At 39.6% G+C, this 22,034-nt stretch overlaps 1 protein-coding gene across 1 annotated transcript in view; it reads right to left on the bottom strand.

Moving 5' to 3' along the window:
* Positions 1 to 21,503, bottom strand: part of OTUD7B (OTU deubiquitinase 7B) — a 61,263-nt gene extending 39,760 nt beyond the window's left edge. The window contains exon 1 of the mRNA XM_061120925.1: positions 21,180 to 21,503. The gene's annotated coding sequence lies outside the window, so the exon portion shown is untranslated. The remainder of the gene's footprint in view (positions 1 to 21,179) is intronic.
* Positions 21,504 to 22,034: the final 531 nt, after the last annotated feature.

Here is a 22,034-nt window from a genome sequence, read left to right as displayed (position 1 = left end):
TCTCCAGGGGATCTTCCCGACCCAGGGACCAAACCTGAATCCCTTATGTTTCCTGCACTGGCAGGCGGTTCTTTGCCCTCTGAGCCACTAGGGAAGCCTGATGTATCACTAAATGCTATAATCCACAGTAAAAAGTGGTAGGACCAGGATTTTTCTAAGTCCAGCCAATCTGACTCCCAAGTACTAAACCCCACTTAGTCCAGGGAGGAAAACTGAGGAAACATGGGCAGTCTACCATGTGCAAGTCCACCCTCACTGCCTCAACTCCTTTCAACTCCACCTGGAGAGACAGAATAGGCTCTGGATTCAGACAGATCTAGGTTCGAATCCCTTATCTACTACTAACAGCTATGCAATCATGGGTAAGCAATAAGGCTGTTTAGTGCCTCTGTTCCTTCATGTATAAACTGGGGGAATTACCTACACTTCAGACTTCCTGTTAGGATTAAATAATGTAAGATAGGAAAAGCTTTTAGGACAGTGCCTAGCATTCAGTAAGTCCTCAAAACATGTCAGTTGCCTTCTTTGCACCTAAGTCCCTCCCACAAGCTCTGCCTCACTCCACTGGTGTCCAACACAGCCTTTGTCTCTCTCCTTCAGAAGCTCCCTCTACTCTTGCAAACAAACCCTCCAGTCCTACAACCATTTCTTGGCACAGTCTTGACACATAAACACAGTACCTATTCTATCACTCCCATTCCAGTGTCTTCCAAGTCCTCAAGAAAATGTCATAAAGAGAGTCCCTTAGTTGTATCTTCTCCCAGATAGTCCCTCAAAAAAAAGCAAAAAAAAAAAAAGTCTGTCCTCTCCTAGAGGTACATACATAGCTCACTGTGTGTGTGCTCGGCCTCTCAGTGGTGTTCGACTCTTTACAACCCCATGGACTGTAGGCTGCCAGGCTCCTTTGTCCATGGAATTTTCCAGGCAAGAATTCTAGAGTGGGTTGCGATTTGCTCCTCCAGGGGATCGTCCCAACCCAAGGATTGAACCCGTGTCTATTGCGTCTCCTGCACTGGCAGAATTAAATAGTTCATTTATCCCCAGATCTCCAGGAACAGCAATTTCCCACATATTGACCAAAATTCTCATGCCTTATTCTACCAGCCCTACTTCCCTACCCTTAACCCTTACTATCCTACTCATTCCAGATGTCTATTTTCTCCCCCAGAAACAAACTTAAGACAAAAAAACTGAACCCGATCATATAATTTACCACCCCCAAAACAATTTATCAGTATATCATAGGCTATTGTGGAAACACACCAGTGAAGATTCAAGAATTGGCCCTCTGGCTTTATCACTACCACTGGTATGTGTCAGAACAAGATTTAACTATTTTTTTTCCCAAAAGTTTCTAGTTTGCTTTTTTTAAAATCAGGCTACAAACAGCAAAATGAATTCCTAAAGGACAAATCCCATCAACAGCCAAATGCTAATATACAAATGAGGGAGAAGCTCACAGAGAACTCCTTATGAACTGGCATGTCTATTCAGTGCTACTGATAAAAGGCTCCCTGGGTTATAGTTATTTGGGAAATTTAATAATTTGGAAGGCTTGTACAATGGAAGTGACCTTTGGAAAAATAAGAGTAGAGAGAGTCACAAAGAAGGTCTATTATTATATTATTGGCACAACAAGAGTAACTTGAATAGAAACAGAAACCATGTTAGTGTTTACTTTTTTTTTTTAGATCCAGACCAGTATGCCTATTTGCCCACACAATGATTTTTTTTTTTTTTTCTTTCAGCTAGGGTCAAGGGTAGACCAAGGTTCGACTACCAATAAGTTCAACTTTTAGAAGAAAAACCTGTAAAACAAACAAACAAACAAAAGTTCTACGAGCCCTTAAAAATATTCTGATTACTGAACTTTTGACATGAGAGAAATACTATAAATACTATGAAACCACACAGGCTAGTTTAATAACACACCATTTCTCTAGAATCAACCCTCAAATATTCAGTAGTTGACAACCTTCTCTCCCCCTATTGATTCCTAATGGTCATTTCACTGTCAATTACAGAACTTCCATATAAGGGAAGAAATAGCAGAAGGAAAAAAAATTACAATGACTATCCCATCTGCGATTAGTTACCCACATGAAATTAATTCACTTTGTAAATTTCTTCTGATAAATTAACTTCCTTCACCATACGATTACTAATTTTTATAAAAGCCTCAAACAACTGGAAAAAGAAATTTGTCTTTTTTTAAATTATATAATTCAGTTCAAAGAAAGATACTTTAATCACTATTATTTTTTTTAATTCTTCAAATGCAGTTCCATGGAACCACCTTTCCTGGCTATATCTAAACCTCATTTGAACCCCTATAGGTACAATGTATGAAACGCTCACTGGCACTTGCTGATACCATATACTACCTTGTCATATTAGTTGGCCTTCCTGACATTTATCTCACCAATCTATCAGTCATTCATTCACAATTTACCAAGCTGGGTCCACCACAGCCTGAGGATACAAAGGGAGAAGCCACAGTCCTACCTTCAAGGGACTCCAGTCTGGTGTGAGAAATCTAAACATGTTTCTAGCGCCCAGTGGGGTAAGAAGTATAAGAAGCAACTAGTTTACCTGGATGGGTTAGGGAAGTTTCTCAAACTGAGGCTTTAGGACGTGTAAGAGCTCATGAGACGGAAAAACAAGATGCATTCTAGGTAGGACTAAGATCCTTGAGGTTGGCACCTTTATTTTGTACTTTAAAAAATTCTAAACAGGCCTAATAAACTGCCTGGCAGATAGCAGATGCCTAACAAATATTTGTGGTTCTAAATTATTCATGCTAGTACATGTGTGTGGATAATCAAGAGCTAATCTATACCTAAAAAAATACCTAAAATAGTCTTCTGAATTATTAAATGTCACCATTCAACCCACAGATATGCATAATCAAGGTCTAAATGAATAAAAGTATTTGTACAGCTTCCTGTTCACTAGAATAGCTTCTCTTTTGCTGTAATTTATTTGTTTTAAAAGCATTTTCACAAATATGGCCTCATTTAATAAAAATTTTAAAAATACCCATTGAGACTTGTATCCCCTATTTTCTGATGGAAAACACATACACACAGAGCAGCTTACAAAGCTTAAGTGCTACCCAGACAGCAAGGAGCCTGGACCTACGTATTCTGAATTTGAATACAACACACAGTTCATATCAGTTCCCCAGGCATTTATGGCACAGTCAAATCAGTCTAGCCATGCAAAGTCCACAGGTTGGAGAACTCTTGAATATTTTGCTTTTATAACTACTATCCACATTCACCCACACTGTCTGCTAGCCACCACAACCCTCTCCTGCCCTCCACCAAGCCTGCCAACACAAACATATTCCTATTTCCAGGTTACAGGTAAGAAGCAGAAACTCCAACCCAGGGTATCTTGAGCATTATTGGGGTCCCTTTCATCTGTATGCATGTGTATGCTAAGTTGCTTCAGCTGTGTTCGATTTTTTGTGACCCCATGGACTGTAGCCTGGCAGGCTCCTCTGTCCATGGATTTTCCAGGGAAGAATAATGGAGTGGGTTGCTATTTCCTTCTGCAGGGTATCTTCCCAACCCAGGGATCAAACCCGCAGCTCTATGTCTCCTGCATTGGCAGGCGGGTTCTTGACCACTAGCGCCTCCTAGGTTGTGCCTTTTGTGGTAATAATTGCTCTTTTAAAAGCAAGCAAGCCTCTTATATTTATGCACATAAAATCAATTATGAGCATATAACACAATCTGACAAGTCTAGTCTACCTGGGAATATAGGTTATACACTTCTATTATTTACATAATCAGCATGTCACATTCAGAACTTATGTGGAACAAGGCTGGTGGTAAGGGACCAAAAGTCAGTCTATTTTCTTTATTTGGCCCTTTAGAATTACGGACTTTAGAACCAGGGTATCAGAGATCATTTCATTCCATACCCTCAAGTGACAGATTAGAACAATGAGAACCAGGTGAGTGAGATTAATTGACTAGCAAGATTAAGTGACTTGCCCAAAGCTAACCAGTGAGAAAACTGTGTAGAACGTAAGTTGGTTAACTCCTATTCCAGAAATCTTCACTTGACTTCACATATACTGCTAACTTTCAATTCTCCATGTAATCCACTTTTGTGGATTTATCTATGAAAATTCCATCTCCTCCTGCTACCCAGCTAAATCTCTTACTTCTACAGATGTATATCACAGAAAAAAATGTGTACCTGGGAAATTTAATTACTTAAGTAAACCATATTAAAAAAGGAAAGTCATTTATAAAGAAAATCACAAAGACACATTCAAATCAAATCATCATTTTTGTTTTGCTCAACAACACTAAAAATATAAATTGGATTTGAGATACTATATTCTTCTAGACTTACATCCCTTAGGTCTGAAGTTTTATAAAATTATGTGTGAGATACAGAGAGATTGTTCTTTTTCTTTTCTATTGATAGTATGAAGCTATGCTTCTCATACATTATTAAAATATCATAGGAATAATTAAACTTTGAATAGAATAAAACACAAAAATCAAGAGAGAAAGCACAAACCGTTAACATATTACTTCTCCTTGTCCAAAAATGTAAAATGCCTGCAAATATCAAAGCAAAAACTTTCCTTGCATTCACATTTATTTTCAAGAAAGCTACACTGCTTCGTCCTCTTAGAAAGGGCCATTATCAGCACAGTAGCACGGAGAGTCATACAGTTCTCCCCAATGAAAACCTTAGCCTCCGGACTCGGTCATTCAGTAAGCACTTATTAAGGACCCACTCAATGCCAGGCAGCCTGCTGAGTGAAGAGAACACATCATGCATCAACTGAAAGTGAAAGTCATTCAGTCAGGTCGGACTCTTTGCGACCTCATGGACTATATACAGTCCATGGAATTCTCCGGGCCAGAATACTGGAGTGGATACTCTTTCCCTTCTCAAGGAGATCTTCCCAACCCAGGGATTGAACCCAGGTCTCCCACATTGCAGATGGATTCTTTATGAGCTGAGCCACAAGGGAAGCCCAGGAATACAGGAGTGGGTAGCCTATCCCTTCTCCAGTGGATCTTCCCAACCCAGGAATCAAACCAGGGTCTCCTGCATTGCAGGCAGATTCTTTACTAACTGAGCTATGAGACAGTATCCCTGCTTTCTGTATGTTCATCTAATGGGCTGGTTCCACAGAAAACGCCAGATATGTATCAGCGAAATTCCTTTATTGGACAAAGATTTACTAAGGGAGAGGGACAAAAGATGGAAAAAGATGAAAAGGAAATTTTGAAAAGTAAGTAGTCTTTTCAAAATTTACCGAATAACTTATTTTGGATTATAAAAATCACATGTTCTCCAAAAATGCCAGTCATCAGAAGTTGACTGCAAAGGCTTTTGATGATAACAGCTAACCAAATATTTTGGTCAATGGCATTGTCTCCTCAATCTTCCTACACTGCGAGGCCAGGCAGATACTACCCTAGACTAACCAACTTAACTTTGTTATTCATTATAAGGTCCATAATGTAGGAATGCGGTTGATCTTACCAACAAACTGGGATGAACTGTTTCCTGTGTAGACAGATGCTTCCAGTAAAATGTACTATAAGCTTCTAACAGACAATAAATCCTGCTTAATTTTCTTGCCACTACAGAGCACAGCAAAGTAGTATAAGGCAACCCTTCACAATGACAGAGCACCAGGCCAAGTTTTCAGGGTGACAAGTCTCTGCTTCTCCTTCTCCCTTCCACAAAAAGTACAAAATAGGTATCAATTAGTACACAAATCATATGGCAAATATCCCACTGTCCTCTGAGTTTTTCTCCTTGAAATTAATCATGGAAACTAACCCCTGTTAAGAATGAATCCTATTCATTACTAATCCCTAATATTAGTACTGGCAGTTGTGGAGATAACAACCACTAGCTTTGCAATTCACAATACATTTTTCAAATATAGTCTTATTTACTGAAAAAAATGAAGAAAGGATAAAAGGAAACATTATAGGCAACTATCTCAAATATCAAAAAATCAAACCCAGTTTAACTGGAATTAAAAAGCAAGCATTTTTAATTCCACCAAAGAGTCAAGAAGTTATTTCTATCAAAAAAGCAAAGGACTGACTCTAGCAAAGTAAAATCACAAATTCCCCATTAAACACTAGGCCTAACTGATTCAATTTATAAATGTTAAGATCACAGACTCAGTAAGAATCTGCTATTATAAATCTGTCCCAAATGCTTTACCCACAGTTAAAGGCTCAACAAATATTCTTCAAAAGAAGGAATACTTAATGATGAAGAAGCTGCTCTAGAAAGACAAACTGACAACACTCCGTATTCAAGTATCTTTTAAAGATTTAACTAACATTTATTGTGCACCAAATAAGTATCAAGCACTAGGCTAGACACACGCACATAAATCACCTCATTAACCTCATGAGTCATGCCCAGAAATTCCTGGAATCAAAATGCTAAATTGACTGGATCCCCAATACTAGTTTTAACACTTACAACCTTGATCCCACCTTATTAGTTCTTAGAATTCAGTTCCTACTGGAATTTAGCACATCACTCTCACAGATTTAAGCATCTTTTAATGCTTTCTACTATGTAATGCTCATGGAAAAAAAACCTGTGCCTATTTTTAAGCTCCTAAGTCCAGAACACTGCTCATTCCAAATATGGCACATGGTAATAATGGCCTTAATCTAACAAGTACTCTCTTGGATCACACTTGCTAAAGAATAAACCCAAAATGCTAACAAAATTGAATTTCAGCTGGGCAGAAGACATTGAATTTTAATAGTCCTCCCAATCTCGAGACAATTTTCTAGTCCTCTGAATACAGAAAGTCTTCTCTGTTTGAATGAGCTGTAGAAAGCAAGTTTGACCCAAGAGTCACACACTCATCAGAAAGAACCAAGGGAAAAAGAAAAAAAAAAAAATTCCAACTGGCATGACCACATTACAATGTTAACAACATATTACTCATCATTGTGCTACAAGAAAGAACTTGCAAGTGGGCAAGGAAGTCAAAGAAACAAAGTCCTCAAAGCACAAATACATCCAAATGCCAAAGCAGGTCAGGCTGTCCAGTTTAAACCCAGGTATGAGTGGGTTCAGACAGAGTGGGGAGAAGGGGGGAGAAGAGAGGAAAATAACTGTGCAGCTGCGCTTGCCAGCACCAAGGCAGATTTCTCTCTTGGACCCATCAAGAGCCCTTTAAAAAGGAAATACTGGGGGAACTCACCTGTTTTTACAACTTGATATGTGCAGTTACAGAGAACATGTAATATATGTAAATGGCAGCATATTATAATAACTGTTGCAGACATTCCCTATGGAATCCATCAGATCTATATTTAAATCCTAGCTCTGCCACTTTCTTGCTATGTCACCTTGCGCAAGCTATTTAACTTCTCTATGCCTTAGCAGGGACCTTATCTGATATTCACTGTGATATCCCTCAGCACCTTACACCGTGCCGAAATATCCTGGTGAATTAATATTAACATAGTAATAAATGCTCTGGATGAATTATCTGCAAGCAGGTATAAGAATATCTAACCTATGGAATTGTTATTAGTAATAAATAAGGTGGTGATATAAAGCCCTTAGTATAACTCAGCGTAGGGTCTTCACTAATAAATAGTAAAGTTTTCTCCCCTTTATTCCCTAGCCAGGGCAAAAGTTATAAAAGAAGGGCTTCCCTTTTTTTATAAAAGAAGGGCTCAGTAATCTGCCTGCCAACGTAGAATACAAGGCAGATCCTGATCCAGGAAAACCCCACGTACTGTGGAGCAACCAAGCCTATGCACAACTCCTGAGCCCACGGCCACAGCTCCCGAAGCCCGCGCGCCCTAGAGCCCATGCTCTGCAACCAGAGAGGCCACCGCGATGAGAAGCCGCGCACCGCAGCTAGAGTAGACCCTGCTCTCCACAACTAGAGGAAGGCGGCAACGAAGACCCAGCACAGCCTAAATAATAAATAAATAAAATTACATACCAAGAAAAAGTTACAGAAGAGTCATGGCAAGGATTAAGATAGGATAAGAATTGTAGAAGCCAAACATTGGAATACGCTGGCTAGTAGGGACTTAGCATAAAATCTAGAAATAGTTAATCTTGGCTAATGAAATTACATAACAGTGTCAGACCCTTACAGAAGATATATAGTAAGTGTTAGCTGATCCAGAAAATGCTATTTTGAGTCTGCAGGTATCTGTTACCACACCTGGTAAAAGCCTGGAAGAAAGGGAAAGAAAAGAAAAGGAAAAAAGGTGTAAGAAAGAGTCCCACCTTAAATATACCTGACTACATATTTAAAAACAAAATATAAATGATTTTTCACAAGGCCATTTGATTCTCTAAAAACATACCATTAGCAAAAATACCATATTGATCCATACAATTTACAGCCCTTTTTAGGTAATAAGATCTGTGTAAGGAGACTGTTCGTAACTGCTAACAGAGTAAATAAGCTTGAAAGATTTGGGTCCAGAACTCTCTTCACTTTACTCCAAAAAGACTAAGGTGGCCTTTGAGGTTACTTCATCCATAGTTTGTAAGCAAAGCAACCGACCTACAAGTAGGGGGAAAGGACTATTTTATCTTCAAAACTGGGGGTCAGAGAGTATATGCAATTAAGTCCAAAATCTAAAGGGAATTTTTTTCCTTGACTGTGAGGAAGTGAAACTCAGAAGATAGTTCTAAGAAACCCAGGTCATTGTAACATTGTGAGCCTGAGAGAACTATACACATTTATAGCCTAAATACAAGGAAAACCTATGTGGAACTGAAACAGCTTGTGGTTAAACCTCATCATAATGTGGTCTTCAACTTCCCATTTCACTTCTAGGCTCTGTGTTTTTAACCACTTGACCCACCCCCTCATAAGCTGTATATAATAGAAATAGCACTGGACAACAGTCAAAAGCATGGGCTTACACCAAGTTCCAATACTTACGAGGCATGCAAACCAGTCACTTAAACTCTGTACTCAGTATTATCTGAATGTTGGGCTAGACTCTGCTTTTTTCCACCAAAGCATTCCTTTGGAGAATAAATGTATTAGAAACCAACCAGCTCCCCTACTGCTATAACCCAGATTAAAAACATGTGCATTGTTCTTATCTATCCCTTTCCTATAAAAGCAGTTACCAAATGGTGTTTAGTTTTCTTCAAATCACTTGAATCTCTCCCCTTTCTCCATTCCCATCAGCCCTGTAAAGACTCCTTTCCCAGAATTTAATAGTCTTCTAACTGCTCTCTCTTCTTTCATTTCATACCACATGGCTGAAACAATTTTCCGAAAATGCTGATTTACATACATAATTCCCTGTTCAAGGATTTTTTGTTGTAAAGATAAACTGAAATCCTCTACATGGGATTTAAGGTCCTCTCCAATTCATCTAACCCTCCAGCTTTATTAATCTCATTGCTCTCCTAGATGAAACACTGTATCTACTTGTTCTGCCCCCGCAAACAAGATAGGCTCAGCCCCCTGTTCTCACACCTTGAATGTTTCCCCTTTACACTTACCCAGTCTTCTCTCCTCTCTGAGGCCTAGATTATCCTAAGGGTACAAATTTTCCCTATCCACTCTCTCTAGACTTCTGTATAACTATACATCTTTATCCCTTTACCCCAAAAAGACTAATGCAGCCTTTGAGGCTACTTCACCTACAGTTTGTAACCAAAGCAACCTACCTACAAGCAGGGGGAAGGACTATTTTATCTTCAAAACTGGGGGTTGGAGAGTATATGCAGTGTCAATGGGTACTGACACTTAATACCCATGACTTTGTATTACTAGTTATCTTTTTATGCAAACATTCAGTCTTCATAACTAATTATTAAGTTCTTGATGACTTTAATCTTTCTATACATGAGGCCTAACTTTTCAGAGGGCAGTTATCCAATAAAATGTTTGTTGGTAAGGGTAACTACCTTGAACAAGTCATTTAAATATTCTGGGCCTCATTTTCCTCACCCAGAAAATGATGACAATATGTAAATTCCTTTTCCATTCTAAAATACTATGTGAGATTATATATAATACTACACAGTCTGTTTTTCTTTTTTCTAAATGTGTCTTTGTGTGTGTATCCTATTTTAACCCAGAATATAAATTCCCAAGGAGCCAATTCTCCTAATACTTGTTTAGTTTATTTAGTAGGTAACATAACCTTGGCATCTCCTTAGAGCATCTTGTCCAAATTCCAGTACACAGCACGTGTTCAGTAAAAAGGAATCTATGATCTCAGCCAGGAAGCAAACATCAAGGGAATTCTGCACATGACTTTTTTCAATCTAAATTTCCATAATGAACTAGAATACTACAAACAATTACAAAGATGTGTGACAGAAGGAACTTAACGTTAAAATGAGAGGTCACCTTGTGTCAAATAGCTAGGAATCTACTTTAGGCATCCAAAGAAAGTTAGGATGCAGGAAATCTTAAGTCTAACTCTCAAATTCTATTTGCAGACTTCTGAGGAATCTGGGAAGTCTTTATCCCAGGTCAGTAAACAGGGACCAAGTATTCCTCATATTAGATAATCTTGCCCCTAGTAGTAAGGGAAATTTTCAGAAAATGAAGAGTCTAAACACTCAGCCAGGTGAGCTCCCAGTTCAACAATGAAAGCAAATACCCACAAAGAAACTCAAAAGAGCAGGAAAGTTTTTAAAAGAAATGAGAGCATACTAAAATATTTTTGTTAGCATTTTTATATGTTCCCATTATCTTGCCTCAGTTCCTCACATGGGACTATCTTCATGTAAATATCAAGACTGATTAGTTCTAAAGCCTCAGATGAATTCTTTTCCTTTAAAGTTGGCTATTAATGATTCCAAAGGCGCTAGTAGACCACCTCATTTAAAGTGACCTGACTTTTCAAAGAATGATTTTAGAACACAAAGATAATGCTTTCAAAGCTGATGTGGCCTCCTCGATACACCTTTGGTATAGTTAAGGTACAAGGTTTATAAAGAATTCTAAGCCAGGTTTGGAATGACAGGAGGAAACAGAACCTCTTTAAATTTGTATGCATATCCCCTGTTCCTCAGTCCTATTCTATGATATCTGTTAACTCCCGCTCTCTACACTGTTTCTTTGCTCTTTCCCCTGACATCTGCATTCCTCTTCCCTTTTAACCTAAGAACTGTTGGGGGAACCACAGGTAGGAATCTGGTGCCAGGAGTTAGGGCTCTTACACTCTTCCCTGTTAAGTCTCCAGATAAAGTCAATGGTGACAAGAAATTTTCTCTTCCATGGTTTTCCCCACCACTCCAGATCTCCCTTATCAAGACTAGAGAAAAGACATGAGAGGGTGGCAGGAAACGATAGTGGGGGAGTCATTTACTCAAAGGTTCTAAGTTCATTAAAATCAACTCAATCAATTACATGTATTATAGCTACTGACAGCAAGAGTTTTCATCTCAGGCTCGTTTTCCTGAGGTGAGGTTGTGTGCCCTAAAACCCTCACACATTCCCCCACAACGTTCCCAAATATACTAAACATCTGCTGAGAAATAAGAAAGTTTTATCAAAAATTGGAGCTAAAGATAACTACAAAAAGAAAATCTGTTGCAAAGTTCAGAAGTGCATTTTAGAATTATAAATAGAGTTGGAATTATTCACTTAAAAAGGTCTGTGATAATGTTCTTCAGAACCCCAACAGGAAATCAAGACCTGACCTATTAAGTTTAACCACAGTTTAAGCAATGATCATTAAATACAAGCTTAAGCAATAACCATTTAACACAATAACCATTAAACCTAACAACCTAAACGTAAGTTTAAAGAATAACCATTGGTAATATGACTTATTTTATCTATAAAATTGCAATTTCATTATAGTTCAACTTAACATTTAATTTCTTCCTGGCTGGGGAGGGAAGGGCTTTGGGGAGGCCTAAACAATGTTATGTTGGTACTACACATTCCAGAATTAAAAGCTTAAGAATATTTTGCTGAGGTACAATCTGGTCTTATCGATTAAAATGGTGCTGTTAAAAATACATGTACATATACACACAAATGTGTACATTTATTAGGCTTTCTTTTTTAAGAGGCCAAAGAATTCCTGTTTCTCAGCAGTATTTATTAAGTGAACAGATAGGCTGCTTTTTCTCACCACCAATGTAAATCTCCAGTGAAGGTATCAAGACCTTGATGACAATAGCAGAATTTGATAGCTAGTGAAATGAGTCTGGCCACAGAAGTACACTGCCTCAAATGCCATCAGGATCAATTCCCAGGAGTTTCCTCACTGGGATGATATCACCAATCAATTTTCATTTCATTTCTCAGGAATGTTTGCTCTCATCTCCCACAGGAAGTCAGTCTTGAATGTACTCAACATTTATGTACATTTTTATATAATTTCCAGTGCTGTTTCTTTATAAGCTTTATGTTCATAAAGGCCACACTATATTGCTCATAATTACACAGCTCACCAACTCAGAGGACTGTTTTTATTGTTTTATTCATTAATTAACCATTTAGTAACTAATAGTGACTAAATGTCTAATATGTTTATGTTACTGTGGCAAGTGCCATGAGGGATACAAAGATAAAAGAAACTTATCTGCTTTCAAGGAGCGGCAAGCCAAGGGCATAAATAAACTAAAACACAAAAATTCATAACTACGACCAGATCAGTATCAATAAAATGATAGGCAGCTTCAGAAATAGGAAAGATCACAGCTTGCAGGAGAAAAAAAAATCAGCAAAGTTTTCATGGAAGATAGGGTTTAAACTGGGACTTTGATGGTAGACTATTTCACAAGGCAAGTGGGGAGAGCAGTAGAGGAAACACGCCTGAAGATTAGGTGGCTAAATGAACTAGATCTACATGAAAATAATTCTGAAAAACAACACTGAGACACAGGGTTGCAAAAAGTACCTGCAGTATGATTCTATTTATGATTTCAAAAGAAAACTATATGTTGCTTGTGCCTATATTACACATTTTTTTAAAAGTATAAAAGATAAAATGCAATGATACATACCAATTTAGGCCAGTATTCATTTCCCAGGAAAGAGGAAGGGGATAAGGATGCAGAGCAGGACTTTGGCTATATCTAATACTTAACAGTTTATATCTTAAAGACAGTGAGAAATCTAAAATAAACCTGACAAAAAATGTTAATATCCACTAAATCTGGGTTGTGGGCTCAAAATCATGTTAGGATTTTTTCCCCTGAACTTATCAAAATATTTAAAATATCTTATTATTCAAAATGTTAAAATTAAGAAAGGGCCGGGAGACTGGAAGAATAGGGGAGTCATTCACACAAGAATAATCAGGAGCTGGTTTAGGTTCCCCTAAACTTGAAGAGGACACTTGATAAGCTCAGCTGAGACTGAAGAGGACCCTTCACATCCCTCAGCCAATATGCACAAAAGGCACTGGGAGCAAAGTCGGGGGCGGGGGGCTGACAAATATGGACAAGAAAGAAGTATTTATTGCCATCCTAGATCAGATAACTGAAGGGAGTGAGAACCACCTTCCCACGTAACTTAAATGCCGGCGTAACCAAGTCATCTCCCCTAAAACAAAGCCAAGGGAACTTCCAGTTACATAGGAATTCAGATAAAGACTCACTATGAGTAGCTATTCTGTGCCTCCTCTCTCTCCACCCCTCCCCCAAACACTCACAAACAAAAACAAAATGTACCCTTGCCCACTTGAGAAAGAATTAAGAATTGGCAGCTCTGCTAAAGTGGACAGTATCCAATCCAAGGCCCTTCTCTAGAGAAGATGTTGACAGAGCCCAGAGGAAGGAGTAAGGAACTCATAAATCAGTTAAGTTTTGATGAAGGCTTGTCAATGGAAGATATCCATCCTTCCACATCCCCTTCATGTTCCAACTTTCCCAGGGGAACCTAAGGACCTCTAAGATGTCTTCTATCCTATTCTGTTCTCCAGCAAAAAAAGACGTAAAACACAAAATCCAAATTCTTACTTTGCACTTTAAACCCAAACAATTTACCTTCACAAAAACCCAATGACATTAAAAACATGGGGAAGAAAGAGGTAGAATCCAAGAATAATGACAAATCTTTTTTTTTTAGATATACTTTTTGCTGGTACCCAATTTATCATAACTTATTTCTTTTACCAAAGTTTCATTGATACAGCTTAAAACTAAGTTTAAAAGAAAACTAGAAGGGAACTTAGCAGGAGAGATAAATACATCTGCACAGACAATAAAACAAATACCTTGACATCCCTCCACATCTGAATCACTTGAATCACTGAAGAACTCTAACACCCTAGTCACTCCACTGCAGGGCATCCAACTGCCCCAGGCCAAAGCCCCAAATCCCCATGGCACTCTTGGGGCAGATATTCCTCAGTCAGACCTGGGAAAATAGCACTGTTCACTCTCAACTAGAAAAAAGGACGATGGAATGAAATGACAGAAGTCCTTCTGTCTTCAAGCACAATGCAGCGTGGCAGAATCGAACAAACATTGCAACAGGACTTGTGAGGGAATTAGAGAGGTGAGCTAACATTTATTAATCACCCACTACATTACAGCCATGAATACTGAATTTCAGACTAAGCCATCACTTCACTACTTCTGTGATCCGGAGTAAATCTCAGGTATTCTATCTGAAAATCAATGAAGGAGACTAAGAAAGGGGAACAGTCCCTCTTGTTCTCTGATTCTATTTCTACAAACATGATCACTCAACAAAAAATGTATTAGTAAGTTATTTCAAAAGTCTTTTGCTCTGTTCCTCTCCAATCTACTGTCTCTATACCACTGACAAAATAATCTTTCTAGAACATGAAACTTTATCACCCAATGTTTAAAAACCCTTAAATGGCTTATCATTTCATGCAGCACAACATAAAACTGTCCATGATCAGCCTTACCTACTTCTCCAGCCTCATCCCTGACCTCCAACCCTATCCTCCAACCATAATATTAATAATTACTTAAACGTTACCTGGAGAAGTCGGGCCGTTTCGTTCCTTTAAGCATTTACTCATGCTGTTTTCTCAGCCTCAAGTGTATGCCTCTCTCATCTGTAGGGTACATCCTTAACTCATCTTTCAAGACTCAGCTCAAATATCATCTCCTCTGGGAGGCAATTCCCAACCTCTGAACGTCCAAGGCAGAACTGCCCCCTACATACCTTTATCACAACATCAATCACACTTCACTTCATCTATATATTGACACATCTATCTCCCACTAGACCCATAACCTCCCTGGAGGCAGAGACCTTGTCTAACTTATCCGAAGGCTTCCTCAGTGCCTAAGACAGTGCTTACAAGGTAAGACACATTCAAAGGATATTTGATGGGGTAGGGAAGACAGGAATGGAAAAGATGAAAAGAGAAGGAAAAACTCGATTAAAATGGCCTGAAGAGTAGACAATAGTAGTGCTTATCAGTACCACTATCTGTGGCCTTCCACTCTTTCCCTAAGCTCTAGTCTTCAAAGAGCTTATTCATTTTCTTGGCTACAGCTGTAACAGTAATGTTAATGAACTCCAAAACCATACTTGCAAGCATTATTTACCCCCACCTCTCCACCAGCTAAGGCTCATCTCTAACAACTGGAACAGCTTTCATTTGGACATTTCGTTGCCACTTTTTAAGTCCAAAACATTTCCAATTGAGCTCATATTTCCCTAAAAAATGAGGAAACCTCCCCGACTTCTTTACTCCAGTCAATGTCTCAGAAACCCAGGCTTAAAATGCCATAGTCACGTTTGATCAATCACCCTCCTTCATCTTCCACATCCAGTCCTCCCTGATTTTGATTTTCCCTTCATAATCTTTTTTTTCACTCTTTCCCCTCCACAACCCTAACTCAGGTCTCATCACCGCAAACAGCCCAGGTGCTGGCCTCCCTTCCCTCCAAACCAAATCTATTTCCTGTTATCAGCATATTATGATCCTAATAAAAAATTCTCAGTGGTTAGCTGTTTTCCATTATTTAAAATCTAAACTTACAAGTCTGACTTTTAAGACCCTCTAAAAATCACAGCTCCAAACCAACCTAACCACCTTTGTTTTATGACTACTCACTTCAACTCAGGTCAGTCTCATCACCGCCCCAAGAACACCCCAAGTACATTCCTGTTTCCAAGTTTTTGCTTGATCCCTCCAAGCTCCAAAATGAAATGATTTTTTTTTGTTATTTGCTTCATTTCCTGCACCTAATACAATTTTCTAAAGATCTGTAGTAAACTACAATTCCTCTGTGATATCACTCATAATTACCTGAGTATTCTTCTCCCAAAATACTTATGGTTTGAGATCTGTATTATGCAACTGATAATATACTTTCACATTTTAAAATTTTCTCTGGTATAAAGAGGCTCAATAGGTATTCACCTCTTCGAAGCAACTCCCCTTACTCCCAACTGGACTGTAAATTCCTCAAGGGCACAAAACTGTCATTTTTCCTGATCCTCCATACCACCTGATAGAACCAAATTCACAGCAAGTCACAAAAAATAATAGTTTAGTGGTCTCTCCTATGCATAACTATTTCTTAAAAGTCTAAGGTATAAGACATAATTCTAAAAAACACAATTACAAGTAATCCTGGACTAAACTGCATAAATGAAAATGCCTGATTTTTCCACCTCTGAATTTTAGCTCAGAAATACAATCTCCTGACTTCAGTGGTAAATAATAATCCTGTGCCCATGACATCACAAGCACATAGTCTGGTAATGATTATGAGAAGGCTGGGGGAGGCAAGGATGAAGGAAAACAAGCCAACTGAAAGGACAAGGATGGAAGAACAGCTGTGTGAGTTTTTTGTTTGTTTGTTTACTTCTTAAGTGTGGACACATCTCCTTCCTTTTTCTCTTTTTTCTTAAATTGGCCATATTTTCAACAAGTTTACTTCAGGAGGAAAAATCTAATAGATTTTTCAAAGGAGCTAATACCTGCAGAGCCTCTAGCTCAAATCCTTTGAAAAGGCCAGCTTAATCTTCAACAATGTAGTATGATGCAACAGGACTCCTCCAGATACTGTGCGTAAAGACTTATTCAGAATGCAACATAGGCATCTTCTACCAATCGCTATTAGGAATAAAGCAGACAGCCTGAGGCCGCATTGGACCCACACAGATTTTGAAAAGAAACTGGTTTTCATTAACAGACTCAGTGTAGCCCAGTCTTAATTATCCTCATATGGACTGTTCATTTTATGGATTTCTGAGGCAAAATTTTTAATTCAAGACTGATGGTTCTTGACTATCAGTATATTTCCCTATCAGGTAATTCAGGTTTAGAAACAGAACTGCAAATTCATTCCATCAGTATGATCCCCAAACACTAAAGTAAGTATGATTTTTAAAACAAGAAATTTCTTAAGCTCTGAATTACCTAAACTAGTGTTCCCTACAATAGCAGAGGTAACTGAAAGTCAAAGGCACTTGAAACACAACACTGTCCTTACCATAAGCTTGAAGAGAATCCAACCATAGTCGCACGACTGCCTCACAGGCTGGTACAATGTGAGACAGTAACAAGCAGAGTTCAACATAGTGAGTAAGGTGCGTGAATACAAAGACTTCTACAAGGAATCTTAGGTCTCCTGGCTGACCTCTTTAGGCCTGGATAGTCCAGAAAAGAAGGAGAGTCACAATGTATTGGTGCTTCACTCCTTGTCCCTGAGTTCCTGGACCAGAGGGCTCACTTCTCACTAAATCCATCCTTTGTTCAAGGACCTACAATGACTCTATTGACCCTTTCATCAACACCCAACAGAGTCTGGCCTCTGAGTCCCCTCCACCCTCTCCCCTGCTCTACCCATGACTTGAGCAACCCACATTTTCTCTAGTCATTCTTATTTATTCTCCCCACAAACAGAACTTAGTCATTCATACCATAACTGCACACTGTACATTCTATACTTTCTGCCCAGAAAATCTATTTCCTTTTACTCCCAACACAAAATAACTATTTCACTTACTTGCTCACATATATTATATAAAGATGGAGAAGTAAATTGTCCAAGGTCAAAGAAGAACCAGTTTGAACCAAGATCCACCTAATTTCATACCCCACGCATCATTATGACTCTAATCCATAACTTCCCAAGTCCATTTCAAATTTTCCTAATTCAAATCTTCTCTAATTTACCTCATTCATACTTTACTTAAAATTTTCTAGTCTTCACGTATCCCATTTGTAGCACATTAAACATGGTTTTGCTTACACGCTTTTTCCTAAATGTTAAAGCTTATAATAACAGTCTGCCTTCTCACTTATATACTGCCTTCCCCAACATCACCCTTCTCCCAAGGGCAAGAACACCTGTTTTTTACATCTTTTGTATCTCCCCAAAGCCTGTCACTGGAGCTTGGAGACTGTCTTATCCATAGGAGTGTTCAATCATTATTCAGTAAGGATTTATTACTTTAAAAAAATCAACTTCCTTCTATCATACTGAAAAATCAACTAATTTCAAGCATTCATGAAAAAGCTGTTCTGCATCTATATTCTAGTTACACCATCTATATTCTAGTTACACCATCTATATTCTAGTTACACAGATTTTAATTATCTCACTTATCAGGCGCTGCTGAGTGGATTCCAGGCTGCCACTCCACAGCTCCTAAGCTTGCATAGGAAAGATACTGCTGAAGTCATACTTCAAAGCATTGTTTCAGGATTTTTTCCCTGGTGGGATGAGTGTCTGGAGTAAGGAGAAAGAGTGCTCCCTTACAATGCCCTCTTCCAGCATACTTAGCATGCTTGAGACATTCAGGAGCTCTAAAACTTTAACAAGTGGCCCCATGACAATCTGAAAACTTATTTTTAATACTGAGTTATTCCATCGTAATTCATTTGGTAACGTATATTGACACTCCAAATTACCAACAAAGCCTTCTGAGAACTGAAAATAGTGATGGGCTGTTGGGTTGCCCTACACTTATTCTTAAATTTTATTCACCCCTTCAATCCCCACCCCTAACCCTAACCCTGGGAATAACACAGGCAGTTCAACTAGGGGAAGTTGCTAAATACAGATATAAGCTGAATTTGCCACATATCATCACTAATAATGGCACCAACTAACTCACAAATTAAAACAATTATTGATAGTCAAAAGATTCCGGGACTGTGTGTGTAATTTTGAAAAATTAGATATTACCCTCCAAATTAAATCATTTCAATAGGAGCCCCAAAGAAAGAGATTAAGGGGAAAAAGTGTCAGGAAAATTTCCAAGTTACTGGCAACATAACTGCATCAAAGTCCAACTAATAATTAAAATCCATTACTGGTCAGCCTGCCTTATACAAGTCAGTATATAGACCTTCCTTTAGCAAAGGTTCACCCTTTTTTTTTTTTTTACAAGGAAGTCTTTGGCATTAAATGAAAGGGATAAGTCAAAGTAGGCATCAACAACAACAACAAAAATGATAGTTTGGAAACTATTTTCCTTCTTTCTTTCCTGCTTCAATGCGTACTGTCCAAAGTGGGTATCTGTTCAATTCTAAATTATTCATTCATGTTAATGGATGACTATCAGTAGAAAGGTGCTGATAATCCAAAATGGAAAAAATCAAAAAATAATCTATTTCAGTTTTGGAAAATCTTTTCAGTACGTTTAACTTCTCAATTACTCCTAGCATGACCTAATATGTGTATTCATTTCTAATCTCTAAGTACATAGTAACTGGCCACCAACTTAGGCAAGTGCTCCGAGGCACGCCGAGTAGCCAGTGGAAATTAGAACAGACTGGTATTCGGCTTCCCTGTGAACATCATCAATTTCATTTATTTTACAGTTCTGTCCAGCCTTCAAAATATCAATAGACTAGCACAGCAGGTTGGTTATTAACCTTTAAAAGAAAAGCTGGGAAAAACAATGAGGACAAAGAGTATAATTGTTTGCCCATAATGTATTCATTTGTAAATTATGCACAGCAAATGTTTAATTACAAGTCTGATTCTCCCTAGCCACCCAACCTAAGTCCCTACTGTCTTCTCCATCAAGAATGCAACCTCATTTATTAGGAAGGAAATTTTCTCTCTTTTAAAGTTACGTAGTATAGAAAATGTTTTTAAAAGATTTAAGACTAGCTACCCTTATGGACCCACCTTCCTACTACTTCTTCCCTCTGTCTTTTCTCACTTTAGAAATAGGTTGAAAGACAAAGGGTTCCAGTGTCCTCTAAGATCTAAATATACAGGATGATGAGTCAAAGACTAAACAATTACCCGTTTCTGATTTTATAGAAAGTATTTTATACATATATGAACTACAAGTCAACTAATTTTTGCCTTTGCATTCATGAAAACTCCCTCAAGAGCTGGGGAGAATCTTTTATATAAAATCTATTTTAGTTTAATTTTTATATTTATTGTGCCCAGAGAGGCCACCTAGGTTCCAGAGACAAACTACCTATACACAGAGGGAGAGAAGAGTGAGAAAAAGAGGAAGAGGGACAGAGAGGGGGAGAGAGAGACTCAGAGCGCTGCTCCTTGTGAGCCGACAAGCTAAAAATACGCCGGCCCAGTAAACAAATCCCATTCCATCCAGACCGGAGCCACACCGTTAACCTAGTAATTATGAGAAGAGGAGTGAGATCACGCAGCCCCCGGCTTACTCATCATCAGCTTCTAAAGTTTCCATCGGCTCATGGCAACTTTTCTTTTTTCCAAAGTTCATAAGCCTACCATAGAATCAATCTATCTCTCTATCACTCTTTCTCACATACACACTTCTTTTTCGCTCCCTTCCTCCATTACTGGACGCACCTCAGTTTAACTACCGATATGGCAGAACAGTTTGGTTTCTGCTCATTTTACTTTTGAGACTTTAAAATGAACTTTATCGTACTATGAGAGTAGTATCCGGCACTCCTGGCCACCTTAAAATTCCACCATCCCTCCCCGAAAGTCTAGCTGATAAGGAGAACCGTCCAAACTGCCCAGCACAGCTGAGGAAGGGAGGCCACGAACGGGGAAGGGGGGCTGGGAAGGTGGGACGCAGGTGAAAGGGAGGAGTAACGGGAGAAAGGTTGGGACCAAGCAAGGAACAGTCAGGGCGAGGAGGGGGTGCCGAGAGGAAACGGCTCCGGGTGAAATACAATCAGAAAGGAGAAGAGGGACAGTGGCGATCAGAGGGTCAGAGTTTGGGAGTCTGAAGAGGCGGGAGGGGCGGGAACAGACGGGGGAGGGTGACAATGCGGGGGCTCCGTTACCCTCGCGGCTCCTGGGGCAAGGCCCTAGGCCGGGGCGGAGCGCGGGGCCCGGCTGCCTCTCCTCATTCCTCGGCTGTGACCCAGGGGTCCGGCCGGCCCCTCCCCCGTCGACGATGGAGGCGGAGGCGTTGGCTGAGACTGAGACCGCGGCTGTTGCTCCGCACAGGATCAGGAGCTGGAGCCAGACAGGACTGATCTAGACTGGCTTCCCGAGTGGCTTTTTGCCTGCTCCACACTCGGTCGCCACTCGGACTCCCGGCTGCTGGTTCAGGATCGGTGGTTTTCGGCCGTCCGGCCGGAAACAAGCGCCAGTTTCCGGCCGGAGCTGGTTGGTGGTGACACCCAAGCGGCCCCCGAGGCTCCTCCCGCCCCGCCCCGCTCGGCCCGGCCCCGCCCGGCCCGGCCCGGCCCGGCCCCGCCCCGTAACAGCCCCGCCCTGAGCGCCGCTCCCCTGGCTGCGACCAGTTTGGCGCTTGCCCTGCTCGTGAACCCGTGTTTTCCTGGCTGGTGTTCCTAAAATCCCTGGTCTGGAGAGTTCTTGAGCCGGAGCTAGATGGGCACTGGGTGGACTCTTGAGACTTTGAGGTGTAGTCAGTTGGACACAGCCCTTTGGGAAGAAGCAGAAAGAGGCGGGATAGTTCTAGAGAGGTGAGAGGGATGAAAATTCTCAGAGAACCAGAAGACTGAAATTCTAGTTACCCTACTCGGTCATTCTGGACTAACTGGAGGAAAATTAACAACGCTTCTTCTAGATCTGTCTCCACCCAGTTATCCACTCTCTCTCCTTCACTCATGTAGTGAACATGCTTTTCTCTGTAAACACTCAATATTTATTTACTTGCATAACAATTATAC

This window comes from Dama dama, chromosome 20 (assembly GCF_033118175.1).
Source record: "Dama dama isolate Ldn47 chromosome 20, ASM3311817v1, whole genome shotgun sequence".
Lineage (NCBI taxonomy): Eukaryota > Metazoa > Chordata > Mammalia > Artiodactyla > Cervidae > Dama > Dama dama.
Note: the sequence above shows the minus strand (reverse complement) of the source record. Positions and strands in the feature narration are given on the sequence as shown.